The sequence below is a fragment of the Sorex fumeus genome, unplaced genomic scaffold (assembly GCF_029834395.1).
Source record: "Sorex fumeus unplaced genomic scaffold, SorFum_2.1 ptg000010l, whole genome shotgun sequence".
In the NCBI taxonomy this organism is placed as follows: domain Eukaryota; kingdom Metazoa; phylum Chordata; class Mammalia; order Eulipotyphla; family Soricidae; genus Sorex; species Sorex fumeus.
This window is the reverse complement of record NW_026606067.1, coordinates 14345237-14369787: the sequence shown is the minus strand read 5'-3', so window position 1 is coordinate 14369787 and position 24551 is coordinate 14345237.

Below are 24551 nucleotides of genomic sequence, written 5' to 3'. Positions count from 1 at the left end.
TATTGTTTTCCAAAAGTCTGGACCAGGCAGCATTCCCACCAGCAGTGAAGGAGAATCCTTTTCTCCCCACTTCCACACGAACACTGATTGCTTTTGTTCTTTTGAATGTGTGCCCAATGCCTTCCTGATAAGAGGTTAATATCAAGGGTATACAAGGCACTGATTGAACTCAACAGGAAGAAAACATCCAATCACATCTGAAAATGGGACAGAGAAATTAGCAGAAACTTTCTCAAAGAAGAAATAAGAATGGCCATTGTAGGATAACACTGTTTTGTTCTTCTGCATAACCTCAAGTAGTTTAGGTTTATTGGGTTGCTCCCATCACAGTACTCCCATTCCTCTGTGTTTATTTGTAACTTCTTTCTTTGTGCTTTGTTGTCTTGTAAATATTGTTTTCCATCTCTCCCTAAGAGAATAATAATAATAATAATAATAATAATAATAATAATAATAGTTTATTCAGAGAATTGTCCTTTTTGTATGGACACAAGAAGACATGCTTTTGTAATGTGACTCTCAGTGATAGTTCTCTCACCTAAGTCTCAGCTGCCTTTTCTTCCTATGGCCCCCAAAAGCAGGGTCCTGAGGAGGGACTGGATGGAACCAGGGCAGGTGGTAAGCTATGTGCTACCCTGGCATCAAGATGGTCCTGGCCAAAGCACCATAATGCTTAACTATAAGTTAAGAGCTGGGTCATGGACAAACGCTGTCATGATCCAAAAAGTAATAACTAGATTTGGACCCTGCTAGGATTAGGAATGATTAATCTGGCCTGAGTGCTGTAGTCTGAGTCTGTGACAAGATGTTCCCAGGAGAGCTGCTCAACAAGTCTCAATGTTATCTCTTACTGTGTCCATACAAAAATAGCTAGTATTGATATACTGATAGTTATTGGACTGAGGAAAAGAAGAGAACACCTTAGGAGGTATCTTGCCCTTGGGCAGTCAGGAAGGACTTCAGAATGCCTTTTAGGTGGTGTTCCCTTTGAACTTGATGGGCCCTCAGGAAGGGCTTTCTTATGTTGATTTGGCTACTTGACTGGGTGCAGTGTCAGCCTGGAGACATAAGAGAGTTGACAAGAGAGAAGGAGAAGAGGAGAGAGGAGTGAATGAAGAGAGGATTGGAATAAACTGCAAGGAAGACCAACCAGCTTGGCTCTTACTTCTACCTTCCTCTGCCCTTGGCCAACAGCCCTCGGATCCAGGTCACTCACAGTGGCTCTAGAGCACCAACCAAGGGTGGTGAGATAGCGCCATCTAGAGAGCCTGCAAACATACAACCTTCAGCGTGCATAATTTTTTACAGGCCATAAGACACATAAAAAAATGTCCTTCTCACATCAGGGAGATGCAGGTCAAAACAGCAAAAGTATATCATCTCACACCACAGAGACTGGCACACATCCAAAAGAACTAGTAAAATAATTTATATAGTGAAAAAGACTATCTAGGCAAATGATACATTATTAGTAATAGTATTCAGTATTAATGAATTTATGCTTTGTGATGAGTGGCAACACTAACCAACTAAACACCAACCAAATAAACAATACCAATATTAAAACTCATGAATACTTAATTAGTATTTTTCAACCGTGTTCATTAAGTCAATTAACAATGTGTTCTTGGAAACCAAATTACCTTTGTCCAAGTTGCTTTGGTCATTTTAGTTTGCAGTAAGGATAATTCTAGGAAAATTAATTGTCCCTTGTGTATGTCATTCAGTGTTTAGCAAATACTTATGGAAACTTTTGGCATGTGATGTGGAGATGCCATTCTCAACTTAGGTGAGGGCTAAAGAGTATGGCTGGTATGTCTCGCCTTGCATATAGCCATTCTGGTTCAACTCCACATTATAGATGATTTCCAGAACACTATATAATACCAAGAATATATCCTGAGCACAACTGAGTCTGACTTAACCTTGCTCCCTGCAATAAATAAAATAATGATCAACATCTTTGCTTGTAAAGTCTCCCAAAATATGAAATATGATAGAAAACAAAGATAAAAAATCAAGAAAAGAGTAATTTCAATATAATAATGGAAACAGTGCTTTAAGGAGTAATAGGTAATCTTTACTGGACAGGAAGTATTCTAAGAAAAATTAACAACTTTTTGTCTAAATGCAAAGCTGCCTAAGAAAATGAAAAGTGGGATTGGAGACATAGTGCAGAAGCCCTGGATCTGGCCAGTCTGGGTTGTATATAGCTCTCCACGCTCTTCCAGGAGTGGTCTCTAAGCAGTGTGTCTATGGTAACCCTGAGCACTCACAGATGTGACCCCAAAACAAACAAAGAGAAAAACAAACAAATTTAAAACTATCACTCCAGGCAGAAAAATTATTGAAACAAAATAAAACCCAAAACCCTTAAAGTACATTCTGTCTGTAATAAATAAAAAGAGACTGTCAGAGATAAAAAGTAAAATATATTTGGCAAAAAGAGCAAATGGATATTGTTATTTGTAATTATTAGGTAGAAGCTAATGACCTACATTGGGTTATTTTCTCAGTATCTGCCATTAAACTGATTTATTTTCTAAATTAGGAAATCTTACCATATTCTACTATATTCTACTACTGTGTCGACCAAATATTGAGAATATTTTTTAAAATTACTTTTACTGTGATATTTCCTGAGGGTTTTGAAGGAAGTGAGGTAATATTCTTTTTTTAAAAAATTTTATTAGTGAAACACCATGAGGTACAGTTGTAAACTTACAAATTCTTGTGCTTGGGTTTCAGTTATACAATGATTGAGTACCCATCCCTTCACCAGTGCCCATTCCCAACCTTCAATGCTCCCAGCATCCCTCTCACCCCCCCCCCCCACCACCTCACACTTGGGGCAGGGCATTCCATTTTGTTCTCTCTCCTTTGAGGTGCTGTGGTTTGCAAAAGAGACATTGAGTGGCAATCATATTCGGTCTAATAGTCTACTATCAGCATGCATCTCTCATCCTGGGAGGATCCTCCCAACACCCTTTATTTGGTGCTCCTCTCTCTATCATCCTCCTTTTCCCCCAGCATATGCGGCTTGTCCTCCAAGCCATGGAGTGAAGCACCTGGTACTTAACTCGGTTATTCTTGGGTGTTAGTCTCCCATTTTGCTACTTTATATTCCCCAGATGAATGCAATCTTTCTATGTGTGTCCCTCTCTTTCTGACTTATTTCACTTAGCATGATATTTTCCATGTAGTACCACTTGTATATAAATTTTATGACTTCATATTTTCTAACAGCTGCATAGTAGTCCACTGTGTAGATGTACCAAAGTTTCTTTAACCAGTCATCTGTTCTCGGGCACTTGGGTTTTTTCCAGATTTTGGCTATTGTGAATATTGCAGCAATGAACATAGAAGCGCAGATGTCATATCAAATGTACTTTTTTGCCTCTCCTGAATATATTCCCAGGAGTGGTATTTTTGGGTCAAATGGGAGGTCAATTTATAATTTTTGGAGAATTGTCCATACTGTTTTCCAAAAGGGCCGAACCAGTCGGCATTCCCACCACCAGTGAAGGAGAGTCCCTTTTTTGCCACATCCGCGCCAACACTAGTTGCTTTTGTTCTTTTGGATGTGTGCCAGTCTCTGTGGTGTGAGATGATATCTCATTGTTGTTTTGATCTGCATCTCACTAATGATTAGTGATGTAGAACATTTTCTTATGTGCCTTGTAGCCATTCGGATTTCTTCTTTGGGAAAGAATACACATTCTTCTCCATTGTACAGGAACATTCTCCAAAATAGACCATGTGCTAGGCCACAAAACATATCTCAATAGAATCAGGAAGATAGAAGTAGTATCAGTAATCTTTTCAGACCACGACACATTGAAGATAGAAAGGAATCACACTAAGACATCAAAAAAAAAAAACCACCTGGAAATTAAACAGCTCAATGTTGATCAATGAGTGGGTCAGGAAGGAAGTCAAAGACGAAATCAAAAGATACCTGGAAACAAACGAGAATGAAGACATGAGCTATCAGAACCTATGGGATGCAGCTAAAGCCATGCTAAGAGGAAAACTTATAGCATTGCAAGCATTCCTAAGGAAAGAAGAAAGGGCTACATAGATAACCTAACCATGCAGCTCAAGATCTTAGAAAAAGACCAACAAAAGGAACCCAAAATTGGCAAAAGGAAAGAAAAAATAAAACTTAGAGCAGAAATTAACAAAACGAAAACCAAAAAAAAAAAAAAAACCAAAAACAAAAACAAAAGCAATCAGAAAGGTCAATGAAACCAAGAACTGGTTCTTTGAGAAAATAAAAAAGATTGATAAACCACTAGCAAGACTCACCAAGAAAGAGAGAGAGAGAACCCTAATAAACTGAATCAGAAATGAAAAAGGGGACATCACAACAGAAACCAATGAAATTCAAAAGATCATTAGAGACTACTTTGAGAGGCTGTATGCCACAAAACAAGAGAAACTAGAAGAAATGGTAATATTCTTAGGTACCTAAAATGCCTTGTAGAAATTGTTGGATCCCAGTTTGGAGACATTTGCAGCACATATTCCTAGTTTTCCTCTCTGGAAAATTTGATTCCAAAATCTAAGCTTGTACTTAAGTTTATTTATGCTTATTAATGTTTATTACGAGAATTTTTGAGTCTGATAGACTCAAAATATGAAGCAGGATATGATGTTAAAGTTTTGAACTGTATCTTGAAGACATGGTAATGTAAGATAATTACAAACTATCGAGTCGTTCCCCTACAGTAGTTCCACTTGCATATTAAATTTTCTCAATAGCAAGATTGATACTGTACCAACATTTTTCTAAGGAAAATTAAACATACAGAAGCTAGTAATAAAGAATTTGGATAAAAAAGTGACTACTCTTTGGTTGAGAGAATAAAAGGTAAAGGCAGTTACTTATTTTTATACAAGGATTTGTACATGTCTTAATATTTACCCCCAAGTGATTTCATTTCATTTCATTTCATCTTCCTGTTATTCGACGAATGCCTCGAGCAGGCCCCAGTAAAGTCTCTTTAATTCTAACCCTGAGATTATATTCAAGGCTCTTTAGAAGAATGAGACCCATCATTGTTACTGGTATTTGGCATATTTGGTACGCCACGGGGAGTTTGCCAGACTCTGCCCTGTGGGCAGGCTACATTCGATACCCTGCAAGTTTGTCCAAAGTAGGAATGAGATGATAAGATGTCATAAAAGATGTTCTGATAAGATGTCATGCGGCCGCAAATGTGGCCGCGCGGTTCCGGGAGCTGGATTTTATAGTCTCTGAGTCTTGGCCGCTGATGGGATTACACGGCGCCAGGGGCCAGGTGGTGGGTGTGACCCCCGTCTACTGGAAGTTGGAGGATCTGGGTGGAGGACGCTCAACTCCAATCCGAGTAGGCTGGGAGATCTTGGCCCCGGAACCCACGTGGATTTGTTCCTCTGCCAGTACCTTCAGGTGTGCGGAGAGTGGTCTCAGCATGGTGGTGGCTGGTCCTGGAGGTCTTCGGCTGCCGGAACCCTGGTCGGGGTGGGGAGGAAAGCTCAACCCGCTCCCCTCCAATGGGTCCCGGTGAGGAACAGCCAGGCGTGGAGGCAGACTGCACTGTTCTCGTCCGGGAGCTGGATTTTATAGTCTCTGAGTCTTGGCCGCTGATGGGATTACACGGCGCCAGGGGGCCAGGTGGTGGGTGTGACCCCCGCCTACTGGGATTTGGAGGATCTGGGTGGAGGATGCTCGACTCCAATCTGAGTAGGCTGGGAGATCTCGGCCCCGGAACCCGCATGGATTTGTCCCTCTGCCAGTACCTTCAGGTGTGCGGAGAGTGGTCTCAGCATGGTGGTGGCTGGTCCTGGAGGTCTTCGGCTGCCAGAGCCCTGATCGGGGTGGAGAGGAAAGCTCATCCTGCTCCCTCCAACGGGTCCCGGCGAGGAACAGTCAGGCGCGGGGGCAGACTGCACTGTTCTCGTCCGGGAGCTGGATTTTATAGTCTCTGAGTCTTGGCCGTTGATGGGATTACACGGTGCCAGGGGGCCAGGTGGTGGGTGTGACCCCCGCCTACTGGGATATCATAACACATTTCCACAGGGTGTACTGTCAGAATTAATTGGATAGAGTATTTTGCTAGATAGCTCAATGGGCAAGAATATGGCTATTTTCAAGAAGGGAGATTTCACCACTACTGATATATATATGTGTGTGTATATATACATATATATAATTTATATGCTCTTTTATATTTTCTGACTCAGACTATTGATCATATTGGAATAAGTAAACATTAAAATTATCGGGTAGGGCGTTCGCCTTACAAGCGGCCAACATGGCCTACCCGAGTTCGATTCCTCCGCCCCTCTCGTATAGCCCGGCAAGCTACCGAGAGTATTCGATATGCCAGACACAGTAACAACAAAGTCTCCAATGGAGACGTTACTGGGCCCGCTTGAGCAAATCGACGATCAATGGGAGGGCCTTTACCTTTACCTTACCTTTAGCTTTTCTTTATTTTCCTAGTTTCTTTTATGTTATTGAGTTGTTTACTCTTCTACCATAGTTCAATATTCAACATTTGAGTTCTCAAGTTGTTAAAGAAGGTCACTAATATATCACATAAATATCACTGAATCACTGTCATCCTGTTGTTCATCAATTTCTTCGAGCAGGCACCAGTAATATCTCTTTCGTCCTAGCCCTGAGATTTTAGAAAGAGACACATTAGAGGCTCTTTGAGGGTCAGGAGAATGAGACCCATCATTGTTACTGGTTTTTGGGATATTGAACATGCCACAGGGAGTTTGCCAGACTCTGCCATGCGGGCAGGATACACTCAGTAGCCTGCCAGTTTCTCCGATGTAAGAACTACTTAAGAGGATGTCCGGGAGCTGGGTTTTACAGTCTCTGGGTCTTGGCCGTTGTTGGGATTACACGGCACTGGGGGCAGTTGGTGGGTGTAATGCCTGCATACTGGAAGATGGGGTATTTGGGTGAGGAGGCCCAGTCCCTATCTGAGCAGGCTTGGAGGTCTAAGCCTCGGGTCCCGCACATCTGGGTTCCTCTGCGGCTCCTTCATGTGTGAGGCTAGTCAGAACGTGTGTAGAGTGGTCTTAAGCATGGCTGTGGCTGGTACCGAAGGTTTTCAGCTACCGAAGCTCTGCTCAGGGAGTGGAAGATCCTGACGCAGGAAGGAACCATCAGGGGAACCCAGGTGTGCGGGACCCGGTGTTTAGATCTCCAAGCCTGCTCAGATTGGGACTGGCCCTCCTCACCCAGGTTCCTCATCTTCCAGTATGTAGGCCTTACATCCACCAACTGCCCCCAGTGCCGTATAATCCCATCAATGGCCAAGACCCAGAGACCATTAAAACCCTGCTCCCTGAAGAAAACAGCACAGTCTCCTGTCTCCATGCCTGGCTGTCCTCATCAGTACCCTTCGAAGGAGGGCTGGTTGAATTTTACTCACCGCCCAGAGTAGAGCCTTGGCAGCTGAACACTTTGGTTCTAGCCACAGCCATGCTTAAGACCACTCTGCACATGTTTGGACGAGCCTCACGGATGAAGGAACCAGCATCACATAAATAATTTAAAAATATTTAAAAATAATAATAAAATAATTATTATTTTTAAAATGATAAAGCATACAGAAGCTAGTTAGAAAGGATGCAGGTAGAAAGTAATAAGTTAAAAGACATAAATAATAAAGTAAGTCACTCACAATTTTACCAAATTGGTAGTGTGTGTGTGTGTGTGTGTTTGTGTGTGTGTGTGTGAGAGAGAGAGAGAGAGAGAGAGAGAGTGAGAGTGTGAAAAGTAGAAAGGTTTGAGTTAAATAGCTCATAGTTTTTATATGTACATGTACACATAAAGATAGTGTATATATGTATAAATAAAAAACATACAATGTGTGTATGTGTATATAAATACATATAAATTAAAAATTCAATATGTATTATTCTCATTTTTACACATGTTATATATTATGATATGCATTATACATTAAAATATACTATTTTAAATAAGGGCTGGAGCGATAGCACAGCGGGAAGGGCATTTGCCTTGCACACGGCAGACCAGGTTCGTTTCCTCCGCTCTTCTCGGAGAACTCGGCAAGCTACTGAGAGTATCTTGCCCATGCGGCAAAGCCTGGCAAGCTACCCATGACATATTCAATATTCCAAAACCAGTAACAACGTCTCACAATTTGTTGTGAGACGTTACTGGTGCCCACTCAAGAAAATCAATGAACAATGGAAGGACAATGCTACATTGCTACAGTGCTATTTTAAATAAAGAATATGTTAATGTAAATATTTCATATATGTTAAATATACATATAGAAAGGATAGATTAATGTATTTATTTTAAAGAATCACAGAAAGTATTAAAAATATAAAAGATAATGAAATTCACAGAATCTTTTGATATTATTGGAAATTTAAATAATAATTGTTTTGTTTTTCAGAATGATGCCTACCCTTTGTTAAAATCATCTAGGTATTCATCTCATTTACAAATAGCTTATTTTTGTGTTAATATAAAATTAAAAATATAAAAGAAATAATTAAAAACAGAAAATATTTATTTAAACATATAGTTTGAACGTTTTAATCACATTTTAAAGCAAAACTTAGATATATGGTTAAAATATAGTTACATACATTTCAAGCTTTTGGACATAGCATGGTCTAAAGAATTGTGATTATAAAACCACAAATTGCTTTTAAAAATCAATGAATTCATTCTGTACTTATTATATTATATGAAGCATATTTAATATTCATTGTATTACATTATTTATAGTATTATAAATAATATAAGAATATTTTTATATTATAGAACTAATAGAAAATTAGGAAATAAGAGTTTTTCCTCCAAGAACTATTTGCCAATATTGTCAGCAATATTTTAGAAGAGACTGAAATGTGGTATTACTACAAATTACCAAATGTTGTATTTGCTATTTGGAAGCAAAATTAAACCAGGAGAAAGAAAATTTAGGTAGCCTATTTAATTTAATTGACTTAAAATGAGCATTTATTGTGAAACATAATCCATTCTAGTGTATTGATATTTTAAATCTTTTGTCATTAACTAAATCAAAATTATTCAAAAGAAAATAAATGTATGAAAAATAAGAAATACAATGAATAGTCTCATAAAGTTATTAAGATGCCACAGAGGAAGGATATGGTAGGGTACCTAACATTGGAGTAAACTGACCCAAACTGGTAATTATTGCTTTCAATGACAATAAAAACTATTTTCTTGTAAGTTATGAAATATTGTACAGAGTATAATTGCTTCTCTCTCTGATGGACAACAAAGATTTGTCTTTTCCATTATTATTCCACTCACTCACACCAAAATAATGGCATTTTTATGAAAGAATAGGGATATAACTTATAGAAAATATCAGGAAAATAAATTATGTGTACCTCACAGAAATTGAGTAGAAACATAGTCTAGTCTATGATATTGAATGATATGTGTCAAGGAAAACAACCATATTGTCTTCATGTTTCATTATTATTTTGACAAACAAGTATTGGTATTACATAGTTTTGATATCATCTAATTAGAGACTAATTACTTTATGAGGATCATAATATTAGATCCTCTATGGCCCAAGATAAAGTCTGTAAAATGTTCACAATACTTAAAATGTCTCTTCTTGTGTATACTGAGAAAGCAATGTACTGTACTGGAATAAAAATACTCTGAAGGAATACTTTTTGATTGATATTTGGGGATTAGGAAATAATTATAAAATATTAATACTGAATAAAAAGTTCTAATTACCTAGTTTTATTACTTTTTTCATTAAAGTTATGGTAAGATTCCAATTAATATTTTTATAGAAAATCTTGCCTACATATTTTTTCCTAACTTTAAAACTAATGATGAAATTTTGCTTCAAATCTAAGATTTAAAGTTTCAGGGTTCTTCAATAGACTCCTATGCACTCTTTAAAGATGTTACCTGGATGACTGAGAGTAGCAACAGAGTACTAAGAGCTTATGAGGAAGAAAGACTATTGGTTTGGTGTGTTGTTCTTGTCTCTGTTGTCCTGGGTTTCACTCAGTGGGACTGGAAGGTGGGAAGGGAGCACCTGAATCCAACCCTGGACCTCACTACCACTTCAGCCACATCCTAGGCATTGAAAGAATTCTTAAAAATAAAAAAGGTAACATTTACCACCATTGTTTGAAAGATATGCAAGAAATAAAGGTAAAGGTAAGGTAAAGGCCCTCTCGTTGTTCATCGATTTTCTTGAGCGGACCCAGTAACGTCTCCATTGGAGATTTTGTTGTTACTGTGTTTGGCATATCAAATACATCACGGGTGATTAGCATGGCCCCTGCGCAAGAAATAAGTTTGTTATTAAAGAGTTCAGAAAATCCATGGTTTTAAATGTTTCATTTTACTTTCTTCACACAACAGTTTTAGAAACCAACAATCTTCATTTAAGGAAATCAAAAGGGCATGAAATGTGGTCTGTACTTGAGATTCCTGGCAACATTGTCTTTTTGAGGAAGAATGAGCAAATCACTTATCTGGACAGATAACAGGAAGAGAGTGAACACAGTCAAAAGTGGAATCAAAGGTGAGGGAGAGGAGGAGGGGAAAGGGAAGGACAATAGACCCAAGATGAAAAGGAACAAAGAATGACAAAGTTAAAAATTGGGGAGTAAAAAACAAAGCTGATGCAAATGGCCTGGATTCACTCCTCAATCCTAAACACTGCTAGTTGTGGCTCAAAAGTAAAAGGCATTATGATATTTGGATTTTTATCTTTAACCAGTGAGCAAGTCTCATTTATAATTCACACTTATTGATTCAATCGAAATAATCCACAGAAAAATCACAGATCTTCCACAAAAATTAATGTTTCAGAAGTGAATTGCTCAAAAGAGGGCAATTATTGTGAAGGTACTTCACCAAGGAATACATTTAAATGCAAATCAGCACTTGGAAAGATGCTCAACATCATTATTCACTAGGGAATGCTAATTAAAGGCCCATTAATGTAATATTACATAACAATAGACTGGCTAAAGTTAGGGTGGTTATATCAACATTGGCCAGGGCCTGTGATGGCTGGAACGCTCTGTATTTTGTTTTTGAAATTGTGAAAATGTCACAAACTCTTTGGGGAAACAGTTGGCAGTTTCTTAGAAAGCTAAAGAAAACAGTAATAATAGGACTATTGAATCCCATAGCTAGGTAATTATTTAGAAGAAATGAAAACACTTGTTCACAGAGATACTTGTAGTGAATATTCATAAGGAGCAACCTAAATATCTATCAATTGGTAAATGAATAAAATAAATTCTGGTTCATCACAAAGTGATACACCCTTAATAAGGAAACGAAAAACAAAAGTCTAACACAGGCAAAAGATAAATCTTAAAGAACTATGTTGATTAAAATAGATGACATATTGTCATGCTGTGCAATTCAATTTACATGTTCATTAGACAAAAAATCATAGTATTTGAAAGTGGAAACTAAAATATAAAGAGATTAACAGTAAAAATAAATCTAAAAAATAAAAGTTCTTAAGATATTGTTCCCTAAAGGAAAAATTCTTCACTTCAGTTGTGGTAGTGGCTAGATGATTGTTAATATTTTCAATAACTCATCTAAATGTGCTCTGAAGCTCTTCTGTATAGGATTAGTAAAGATTCCTATACAGAAATGGTCATTTAAAAAAGTGATCACTTCAATAATAGCAAAAGCCTATAAGAGACCTTTTCTAAGTATGCCTTTCCCACAGCTTTTATTTTTCCTCTCATGGGATATTCAGGTAAATTATCAAACATTTCTGACAGAGAGAATATGTGTTCAATTCACTGTAGGGGACTGACACTGGCATTCTGTTACTGTGGGTGAGTTGATTCACATAGCAGTTTTCCAATCCAGTGAATTAAAGATGTTATTGAAAGTCTGTCTTGTGTACTTTCAAGGGCTATATGAATTAACAGATCAAGTCTGTAAAAGACAAAACCAATGAGGAAAATTTCACTGTAGCCAGATTAAATATAAATAGCATGAAACACACTTATAATTAGGTATTATGGACCATCCAATTAGGGAGAGGCAGTTTTATGCCAAGTATTTTTTATTGAGAAGTGAAAATTTTAACGGGTAAAATTTGGTCAGAATCTATTTTTTCAACCCTTTGTATTACACATAGAAAACATTTTTCTTGTGTAATATCTTGTGATATTACCATATGTTGTAAGATGCTATATCTAATGATATAACCTAAATATGCAGAATAAGGCAAATAAATATCAGAATGCAAACAGAAGAAAGAGGGATTGGATTTCTAATATCATTTTCCTCCTCTAAATTATAATCTCTTTTTCAGATATTACTACAACCAAGTCTGTCACTGTCACTGTCCTCCTGTTGTTCGTCGATTTGCTCAAGCGGGTCCAGTAATGTCTCCTTTGTGACACTTGTTACTGTGTTTGGCATATCGAATACGTCACGGGTAGTTTGCTGGGCTTTGCTGGGGGGGGGGGGGGGGCGAGATACTCTCGGTAGCTTGCAGGTCTCTCTGAGAGGGGCGGAGGAATCAAACTCAGGTAGGCCATTTTGGCTGCATGCAAGGCAAACACCCTACCCGCTTTGCTATCACTCCAAGTGTAGTAAATTCAATATATGCTGACCTCTTGCTGTAAAAAGAAATCTTAATAAGTAACTTTTAATGCAACTAGTGGGAAAAAACTGCGTTTTCTATAGTCAATTGTAATAATATTATTAAAGATACTATTAAAAACATCATACTTTTTGGCTTTCTCGAGAAAGAATTTTTTCTTTTAACACTAATTGTTCTCTCACAGATATTATTTTCCCTGAAATATTCTGATAATCACCCATTTGACTTTGATGATGTTTTATACTCTGAGTTATAGGGGAGCTAATTCAAAAGCCTACTGCCAATAAATGGTTCAATTAACTTTACTCATATGAAAACATTTAGAAATGTGGTAATGCTCTATTGTTCCAGGAACTAAAGCAATGATGTAAAGGTTGAGTTTCATTCTCTTCCTTTTGCTCATCCATAGAATTCTGGTGCTTGATTGAACCAGCTCTGTCAAGGTTCTTTGTACTGGCAAATCATCCAGTTAAAGGATCCTGCAACCTGGAAATTTAAAAAGTGACTCCTTACATTGCTCTTATTGCTCTTGCTCAACTGGATCAAGCGATAATGGTTGTCATAATAGTGGTGTGTGTGTGTGTGTGTGTGTGTGTGTGTGTGTGTGTGTGTGTGTGTGTCTAAAAGAGTGAAAGATATAGAACCAATTCCAAGAGCTGGATGTTGTTTTCTGCAGGAATTTCTTATTTAAGGGAAAACCTTAATTGTATTAGAGAAGGAAATGCAGCAGCAAACATGTTCACTAAAGCCAGCAGCTCATTTATTCTTGTGTTTACGCAATTGCCAAAGCTCCATGACAGTTGTACTTTTCTGCTTCCCTTCCTATCTGACCCATACCAGGTACCCAATGTCTAAATTAACGTTCTCTAAATATTTACTCTAAAAATGAATGAATATATGCCACCAGTAATATGATAACTCTTCATTATCAGGTTTAAACTCCATTTTAAAGAGACAATTCTTCCTAATAATCATAATAATCTTTAATTTTTTGAGTCACACCAGAGGTGGTCAAGGCTAACTCATGGCTCTGAAGTAAGGGACACTCCCGGCCATATACAGGGGACAATATGTGTTGTGGGAGATTAAACCCAGCTAAATAATGGGCAAGTCAAATGCACTACCAATGTGCAAATTCTCCAGCCCTTTTTTACTTAATTGGGACAGGACCCTCAGACAATACTCATGAACTCCGGGGGCCATTCCCAGCAATACTTGTCTAACTCGACCTGGTCTGATGGTCAAAGCTAAAGCTGCTGCTAAGACTCAAGGATGATAAATGGCCAAAAGTGCTCCCCAGCGGTGCTGCACGGACTGTTTGTGATGTGGTATCAGGGAGTCAAACTCTGGGCTTCACACACGCATAGCATACACTCCAACATAACAAGTTATGACCCAGGCCTCTTCGTAATACGAAAACTTCAGCTTGTTTCAGCTCATTTCCCAATATTTTCCATATTGCTCTTCACCCTTGTAATCGAAACAGACATATTGCATCTTTTTACATTTATTATTTTCTATCATGGCTATGAAATGGATTATGATATTACCCGCTCTAAAATGCATTGACCCTCAGTTCACTTCCTCCTTCTATTTTAATGAACTATTGAAATAAGAAAACATTCCTTCATTCGTAATGAACGCACTGTAGTATAAGAGCCAAATTTGATGCTTAACTACAAATATATTAACCTTGAAAATTAGAAACTTGTGTGACTCTGTTATGCTTTACTTTCATGATTTGATCTTTAGTTCTTATCTTTATCCAATTCCAATTATACTCCTTGTTACAATTTTTACAAGTGTAAATATTCTTATATCATTTCTCATGCTTTCAGTGAAATAAAATTATGTTACCATATTATATTGTTATATAAATTCCATTAAGATGAAGTGTAAGGTATATCTCCCAAACTGCTAGAATCACATAATGTATTTACCAAGGTTACAGGCTGTAAGATTAAAATCACAAGATACATATAAATATATAAGAACAATTGTGTTTCAATACAATAACTAGAAGTTCCAAATTCAAAGTTTAATTTACAGTAGTATAAAATGTTCATGGCTATCCAAAAGGGTCTGTCCTGGCAGCTCAGAGCTGGATTACTTTCCAGCAATGCTTTAGGCACTGAGTTTGATCATTTACACAGAATGATCCTGAGCACTACCTGGTATAGTAGGGTTAATCTCTGAGTACCAGTGGAAGGGTCTTGTAGCCCCCAACAGTAGCCACCACTGTACCTATGCATGGCCTTGTCAGTGGCCCAAACACTGATTCTCAAGCCTGAATTGATGAACTGAATTTCTCTGGGAGTGACCACTAGTGCTCCTGAGCACCTCATAGGAGACCCTCCAAAGAAACAGTTAAAGAACTAAAAATTAAGTGAAACATTAATTGAAATTAAAAACTAAATAATGAAGCTCTTAATAAATAAAAACTAATTTGACCATTTGACACTTAAAATTTATATCTTTTTTTTTTATTGTTGGTTTTGGGGCCATGCCTGACAAAGATACTCAGAGCTCACTCCTGGCTCTTCACCCAGGAATTACTTCTGGCACTGCTTGGAGGATAAAATATGATGCGGGGAATTGAATTGGGCTGGAGCGATAGCACAGTGGTAGGCGTTTGTCTTGCATGCAGCCAACATGGCCGACTCGAATTCGTTTCCTCCGCCTCTCTCCGAGAGCAAGAGTATCTCGCCCACATGGCAGAGCCTGCCAAGTTCCCCGTGATGTATTCGATATGCCAAACACAGTAACAACAAAGTCTCCAATGGAGACATTACTGGGTCCGCTCGAGCAAATCGACGAACAACGGGAGGGCCTTTACCTTTACCTTTTAAATATAGAAGGAATGACTCTTTGTGGATTGTTTTTCTGTTTGTCTCTTAGGGCAAATATGAGGATGTTCAAGGGTTATTCCTGTCTCACACTATGAACCACTCCCAGCATGCTCCGGGGACCATATAGAATGCCTGGGACTGAACCCAGCTTGGCAGCATGGAAGGCAAAAGCTCTTCTATCTCCCCAGTCCCAATACAGGAATAGAGATAAAAACATAGTGGGAATGAAACTTTTACAGCTAAAGTCAACGTTGGGTCCATGTATATGAAATGAAGTAATAACACAAGATAAATGAACTCACGTTGACTGGACGTTCTAGGGAACAAAACCAAGCAGAAGAGAGGGGTGCTGGGCAGTACTGAATAGACTAGACAGGCCCTCACAGTTTGAGAAGAGTCTAGTCTGTGCTAATGTAAGCAAGAGCCGTTCTTGATTAAAAAGTCTCCTGCTCAATGTGAATATTCTAAACTCTCATAGGCTTATAAAGTTTCTTAGTTTCAAGACACAATTCCAATTTTAAATCAATTCAATTTCTTATATCAATATTTTAAGATAGAGTGCTTTTAAAATCTGATATTTATAGCAATAAATGTATGTGAGTGCCAGTCTATAAAATAAATATTGATACTTGTCCACTGATTTATAAATATAAATGTATGCATGAATCTGGTGCTTAGAGCTTCTCTCAGACAACATAAAATTTAATATAGACTTGGTATTAGTTTTGGCTTTTTCTCCCTGACTTTATGCAGCACGGATAATAGAAGAAATATTACAATATTTTCATTTAAATGCATTTTACTCTTAATTTTTCAGGTAAAGTAATAAATCACTTTAGGATGTTTGACATCAAAATAAAGGACAGTGAATTACTCAGTTGCTTAAATAAACTTGCCTTGCCTTTATAGCAAGTAAATTCTGTTTTATATGATATTTTTATTCAGAGATATGGGGTTTAGTCACATTCTAATAGTGAAAACCATTGATTCTAATGCCACATGAAGCTACTAAACAGAGGGAAAAGCAACGATATCCTTCTGGGCCTTTTAAATTAAGTCATGCAAATAATGAAATAACTGTGTTGGAAAAATATGTTATTATTATTTGGGAAAGAGCTTTCCTTTATAGTGTTTTGAGCAAATCATCAAGATGTTAGCAGATTTAAGTGTTATTTTTCACTCTGTACCAAACTTTTGCATATAAAAAAGGTGAATGAAGAGAAAATATTATTATTACTCTTAGAGAATGTAACTAAAGTAATATTGAGTGGATTGGGGACTAATAACTACAAATCCCATAATTTTGTAGAAGATAGCTCATGAATTATTATGTACACTTTTAAAATCACTCTGAATTGCTTTATTTAAAGGCAGATGAAATTGTGAAGGAGAGAGTCATATTTGTTGTTTTCAATCAGGTATTTCAGTGGTCTCTACTAAAGTTTGTCTTTGGGTTTTTTACTACTATTCTCTGAGTAGGACTTTGTTTTTTTACCAACACATTATTTTCATTATAGGGATTTAAAGGTGCTTCAGGTTTATCAGATCCTTAAGCATGCACATAAAGGCAGAGGAAGGCAGTGTGCAATCAATGTCAGTAGCAAGGATACTGATAAGGGTCACATTGACATATTTTACGTCCAGTTTGTGAGCAAAGATGCCAGTAAATTCTGACAGGAAGCAGCAGTGCTTTTGCTAAATTGCTATAATAAATTGTTAAGCTCTTTTAAAAGCTGGGAGGTGCTGTGGGGGGCAGGGGTGGGGGGAATGTGTAATCCAGAATTTTATAACTCGTGAAAATCAGCTATAAATTTAGGGTGAAAGGAACGGCAAGAGCCAAGGGTGGCTTCATTTTTTTTTTTACAAAGTATAATTAGAAAACATTCGATCTTCATTTAGAACTGCTTTAAAGTAATATTTAATTTATGATGCCTTCTCATTAAGAACAATAGTAGAAGCAACTTTTCATGTAAGGTCACTTATTCTTGTTATTTTTGTTCCTAGCTTGTTATTTTTGTCCCTTTCGTCTCTTCTTTTGTCCCTTTTGTCCCTTTTTATTATTTTTGCCCTATATTAATAAATAGGTAAGTGGAAAATGGAAAAGTCCTTTTAATTAACACCATGCATACCCCTTTAAAACACAGTTATATTCTTAATTTTTGCTTTGAAAAATAGAAACACTACCAGAAAATTGCCGTATACCCATTATGTACTTGAATTATAGCTCTAAAGTAAAATAAATCTAAACACATGCTTTGTAAATTATCTATTCCATACTGTATTAGAGGCATTCATCTGGTTAACAGACAATGGACTATTACTTTATCAAATGTAATAAAAATGTAACTAAAATATATTTATAAATAAAAAATTATTAAATAAATTAATTGACCACCTTAATATTAGCACTGTAGTACTGTCCTCCTGTTGTTCACCGATTTGCTTGAGTGGGCCCAGTAATGTCTCCATTGTGAGACTAATATTAGATATATATTTTTAGAATAGCTATAGCAAAATGATCACTTGATCACTTGAAACCCCGTTACTCATCGATTTACTCGAGTGGGTGCCAGTAACGTCTCCATTCATCCCTGTTGTGTACTAGTGTAGCCCAATGGCATTTGCTCATTCTAGGAATATGCAGAGCATCAAACCAATCTTTCAGGGTCCTGACAAAGAAGTCTGACCATCTTGTAGGTGGGCATCCACGCGATCTTTTGACATCCCGTGGAATCCAGTCAGTAATGGCTCTAGTCCAGCGGTCATCTCTAAACCTCATTATGTGTCCAGCCCATCTGATTTTTGATGCCTTGGCAAATGAGATAGCGTCCCTGATTCTTGAGCGTTGATGGAGATCAGAACTCCGGATTCTATCTCTAATTTGATTGAAGTGTGATACTCCAAGCATAGCTCTTTAGATTCCTCTTTGAGAGACCCGAGTAACGTTCTCATCTTGTTTTCGTAGGGCCCAGGTCCCTGAGGCATATGTTAATGCAGGAAGAACAGTGAAATAGAAGAGACGTGCTCGGAGCTGGAGGTTCTTTGTCCTCTTAATTATTTCTTCAATTCTCTTGAAGCCGTTCACTTCCTCCTGCTTAAATCAGGTGCCAGGTCATTCATCATGTTGATTTCTTGACCTAGGTATATATAACTGTTGCATTTGGTGGTTTCGTTGAGAGTGCATGGAACATCAGGAACAAGACTGTTTCTCATGGACATTGTCTTTGTGAGATTCAGTTGTAATCCGACATTTCCACTCTCACGGTCGAAGTCGGTCAGCATTTGTGCCGCTTGGCTGATGTTTGGTGTTATTAGAACGAAGTCATCAGCAAAGCGGAGGTGGTATAGTTGCCGACCAACTATCTTCACTCCCATTCCTTCCCATTCTAGTCGTCACATGATGTTCTTGAGGGTGGCACTGAAGAGTTTCGGTGAAAAGGTATCACCCTGCCGAACTCCTCTCTTGACATGGATAATAACTTCTTTGTAGAATGGTAAGATCCTGGTAGTGAATCCATAATAGAGTTCATGGAGGATCCTGATGTATTGAGTTTGTACGCCCTGATTGGCTAGGGCTTCGATGACTGCTTCTGTCTCACAGAATCAAAGACCTTCTTTAAATCAATGAACGTTAGACAGAGCATCATCTTCAACTCCTGCGAAACCTCAATGAGCTTAGTTATTGTGTGGATATGGTCGATGGTGCTGAATCCTTTTTGGAACCCAACTTGTTCACATGGTTGTCCTTCAGCTAGTGTTCTGCCAATCCTATTCAGGATGACTCGAGTGAACAGTTTGTAGATTACAGACAATAGGCAGATTGGGAGATAGTTGCCAATGTCGTGGATATCTCTCTTCTTGTACAGTAGTATAGTCTTGCTGGTTTTCCATTGGGATGGAACCTTGCATTTAGACAGGTAGTATGTGAAGAGCTGAGCCAGTGTATTGAGAGTACTGATGGTAAGTTCTTCAGGTGTTCAGGTCTGACCTTGTCTGTCCCAGGTGCTCTTTGTTTCTTTACCGATAAGATAGCGTATTGAATTTCGGAAGGGAGAACCACATATCCATCCTGCAGAATTTGTATGTGGGCAAGTGGCTGTGGCTATTAAAGAGATCTGAGTAGAAGTCTTCATCAAACGTGCGGATGCATAGGCGAGGCCGCAGTCCTGCAGGGGACCGTGCCGGTGTCAGCAATCGACCATCTTGGTTGGCAGGGTGTCCCACGGACCCCTACCAGGATCTCACCATTCTACAAAGAAGTAATAATAGATGTCAAGAGAGGGGTTCAGCAGGGTGATACCATTTCACCGAAACTCTTCAGTGCCACCCTCGAGAACATCATGCGACGACTAGAATGGGAAGGAATGGGAGTGAAGATAGATGGTCGGCAACTACACCACCTCCGCTTTGCTGATGACATTGTTTTAATAACACCAAACATCAGCCAAGCAGCACAAATGCTGGCCGACTTTGACTGTGAGTGTGGAAAGGTAGGACTACAGCTGAATCTTACGAAGACAATGTGTATGAGAAACAGCCTCTTTCCTGATGCCCCATTCGCTCTCAATGGAATGACCATCTCCTAATGCAACAGCTATGTGTACCTAGGTCGAGAAGTCAACATGACAAATGACCTGGCACCCGAGCTGCGCAGGAGGAAGAGAGCGGCTTGGAACGCCTTCAAGAACGTCGAAGAAATAGCTAAGAGGACGAAGAACCTCCGGCTCCGGGCACATCTCTTTGATTCCACTGTTCTTCCTGCATTAACATATGCCTCAGAGACCTGGGCCCTACGCAAACAGGATGAGAACGCTATTCAGGTCTCCCAAAGAAGAATTGAAAGAGCTATGCTTGCAATATCACGTTTCACTCAAATGAGAGAAAAAATCTGGAGTTCAGACATCTGTCGACGATCAAGAATCAGGGATGCTGTCTCATTTGCCAAGGTGTCAAAAATCAGATGGGCTGGTCATGTAATGAGATTTAAAGATGACCGCTGGATCAGAGCTGTTACCGACTGGATTCTACGGGATATCAAAAGACCGAGTGGCCACCCACCTACCAGATGGTCAGACTTCTTCATCAAGATCATGAACGATTGGTTTGAGGCTCTTCATGTTTCCAGAGCGAACAGATGCCATTGGGCTACACTAGCAGGCGACAGGGACAAATGGAGACGTTACTGGCACCAGCTCGAGCAAATCAATGACTAAAGGGAAGTTAAGTGATTAAGTTATTAAGTGAGTGGAAGTCATGAATAATCTTCTCCATTGCCCTTCTGGAAGATGTGACAGATCCATCAGGATGTCGGAGGGTAGTCATCTTGGTCTTGTAGTTGGTGAAGGACAAGCGAACATTACAAATGCTTTTCCTGGCTTATGCCGCATCTACCAGCATTGCTGCTCTCCTGTCTTTGAGGTCATCCTTGATCGCTTCTCTGCACTGATTTGCCAGCTTGCACATTTGCTTGTGGTTGCCTGAGGCATGTTCCAAGCCATGTTAGCCAATAAGTTCAAGAGTGTTCGAAGAAAGGTGTTTTTTTTTTTTTGTGGTTATCTCTCTCTTGGCATTCCTCGCACAATCATGGAGGTGCTGAATCATTTGATCATATTCTTCGTCAGTGTTGTCAATGACGGCATCTTCCCATGTTGCTGCAACAGAGCCAAAGAGCTCTCAGTTGGTCGTTCTGGGAGTTCTCTTCTTAAACTTTGCATTTTCTCCCTGTTCTGTGAGGTAGAATTTTGTACGAAGGAGACGGTGTTCCAATCTCGTTTGGAATTTTAGGACAAGAGCAACATCGGTTAGGCAAAACCGCCGATTGAATATGATGTGGTCTATTTCATTGTGGAACCAATTGAATATGATGTTGTCTATTTCGTTGTGGAAACGTCCACCAAGAGACTCCCATGTCCAATATTTAGATTCAGCCTTTTGGAACTGTGAGTTACCATGGATGGTCTTGGTTGACATGATGAACTCAGACAGTCTGTCACCCTGTTCGTTTCATTCTAGGCCATGGGTCCCGATGTGGAGTTCATTGGCTGATCTTCTTGGTCCTATCTTGGCATTAAAATCACCGACAATGATCTTATGAAGGTGTGGTCTTCTTTATAGAACTTCTCCAGCTCCCTGTAGAACTTATCAATTTCTCCTTCACCATAATTGGATGTTGGTGCATAGACAACAAAAATAGAAACTGCCAGCAGTGAGCCACAACTATTCAAGTGTAATCGTTAGATTCAGGTTGTTAGGCATTCAAATGAATCAATGCTCATGGCTAAGTTTGTGTTGACAGGGATACTGACACCACCTACAAACTATGCCTCTTTTGTCACATGTTCAAAGGAACAGTTCTTCTCCAGTGTTGAAAACGGCATGACTTAATGATGTCTTCTCGTTTTGGTCAGACCAATGATGTCATACTTGATGTTTCACACTTGTACCATCAGATCCTCGATGGATGTATCAGATGCCAGCATATGGTACATTGAAAGTACAGACAATCACTTTTGTCTTTCTTCATTTTGGCAGCCTTCTTCGCCCTTGGGATTTTATCAGCCTCTTCTTTCACATCTTTCTCGACTCTGCTGTATTCAGGTCAGGGGAATTAGATCCATTTTTTTTTATTGGATTTGGCATATCGAATATACCATGGATAGCTTGCCAGGCTCTGCCATGTGGGTGGGATATTCTAGGTAGACTAAAAAAATAAATAAATATAAATAAATGTCGTGCAAAATGACAATAGTAAAATGCAGATTTTCTAATATCGGTACAATATTTCATACCCATATTTGAATGACTATTTGGGAAGTTTATATAATGTTTATTTATATAATGTAATTATTCCAGGATTTAAACATGGGCATCAGGCATTTTGATGTAATTTTCAAGTAACTTTTTAATCTGCCTCTTTTTATTTTATATTAATTGCAAAATTACTACAGAAGCATCTTTTCCAGGTAAGAATGGAAATGTTTCAAATAACTCACAAACTGATTTTATTTATTTATTTATTTATTTAATTTTTAATGTATCATCGTGAGGTACAGTTACAGACTTCAAACTTTAGTGCTTATGTTTCAGTCATAAAAGATTGAGTGCCCATCCCTATACCAGTGACCATTCTCCACCACCAATGATCCCAGTATCCCTCCCACTCCAACCTATCCACAACCCCCCCCCACCCCGGCCCCGCCGCTTCTGTGCAGGCAGGCACATTCCCTTTTCCTTTCTCTCTCCTTTTGGGTGTTGTGGTTTGCAATACAGGTATTAAGTGGCCATCGTGTCACAAACTCATTTTAACCCTCTATTTTCTTTGTTATTTATGTTCTGAAAGGCAACCCTACTTATTTTTATCAGCAAATAACTTATAAATCCATAATTTACAGATTTTATAGAGTGAAAACATTTTGATGTTGCTCACAAATCTTTAATTTTGGCAGGGCTCAGAGAGAATACTTAAGTGTTAGTGGCTAGAATCATTTTAAGGGTGATTTTTAAACCCGTGATTTTTGCTTCTATCTGTGCAGTGAGCTTTCACAATCTATGGTGATTCATTTTCAAAGTCAAGTGCTCCTAAAAAAGCAAAAAAAGTGCATCAGAAATTTTATCTCCATTTTTTATAACTTGGACTTGGGAATACACTCTACCTGTGAAATGTTCTCAAAGTTAAGTCAATTGCAAAGTAGCTACCTATTTCAAGGAGGAAGAGAAAGTTTAGACTCCATTTCTGAAGTGGTAAATTTCTAGCTGTTCATAACTATGTTTGTTACTAAGGCTTCTAGGGAAATTCATCTGGCACCATTCTTTCTCTAGTCACCACAGATTATATTTCATCTTCGCCAAGGGAATCCTCTTTTTCTTGATATCTCCCCAATTCTCATCTGTATAGGGCATTGTTCTTACTTTCCAATACTTACATACTGCAATATATAGATCAGTTATCAATCGATAGATCAGTTCTGAGTTTATACAAGGTGCCCTGGTTTTAATTCCTTATGAAGTGATCATTGATTATACATGTTTTCCTAATCTGAAAAACATTTGTGAGAAAGATGTCTTTAATGCCTTACACACAATAATGCAGAAGACAAACTCATAGAATAAGCAATTCAGATCCATCATTACAAAAGAAAAAAAATCAGAGATAAGAAAAATAAAACATAAGTCACTGGTCAAAAGTAATTCTGTAATCTAGGCAGTTATTACTGGTTGAGCTCTGAAACTTGAGTGATTCGCTGTGACTCTTGACTCTCTTCTTAATTCTTAGTTTCTCCCTTTGAAAAGTCCTTTGCTTTATATAACATAGAGCCCAAAGGTTTTGGTTAAGTAGTTTACCTCTCTGGGTTCTCTACATGAACTGATTAAAACAATGTTGTCACTGTCACTGTCAATGTCGTTCCATTGTTCATCGATTTGATCGAGCAGGCCCAGAAACATTGCGAGACTTGTTACTGTGCTTGGCATATCAAATACGTCACGGGTAGCTTGCTAGGCTTTGCCATGCAGGTAAGATACTCTCGGTAGCTTGCCAGGCTCTCCAAGAGGGGCGGAGGAATCGCACTCAGGTTGGTCATGTTGACTGTGTGCAAGGCAAATGCCCTACACGCTGTGCTATCACTCCAGCCCAAACAATGTTGTAATTTATAAAATAAGTAAAGAAATAAAACAAATATTTATCATCAATCGAATGTTAAAGCAAAGAAAATAGTACTGTTTGCATAAAATTATAAGAAACAGAAAATCAAAAATAGACAAAAATGAAAATATACTTATGGTCTAAGACAAGGATTTAATCGCATAATGAGATATAATAATTTTTAACATAAAATTAATTCTATGCATATTTATATTAATATTGGTGCTTTTTATCTCATTTATTTTAACTATAATTACATCACAATTGTAGCTGTTGTCTACGTTTAAATAAATTTTAAAAAATGAAAGTATATTAACTTGGAAATAAATTCAATAGAAATGAGAAAATATCAAGAATCACGTAAGATGAAAAGCTATCTAACAAGATAGATATATACTAACTAATACACATCTATTGTCA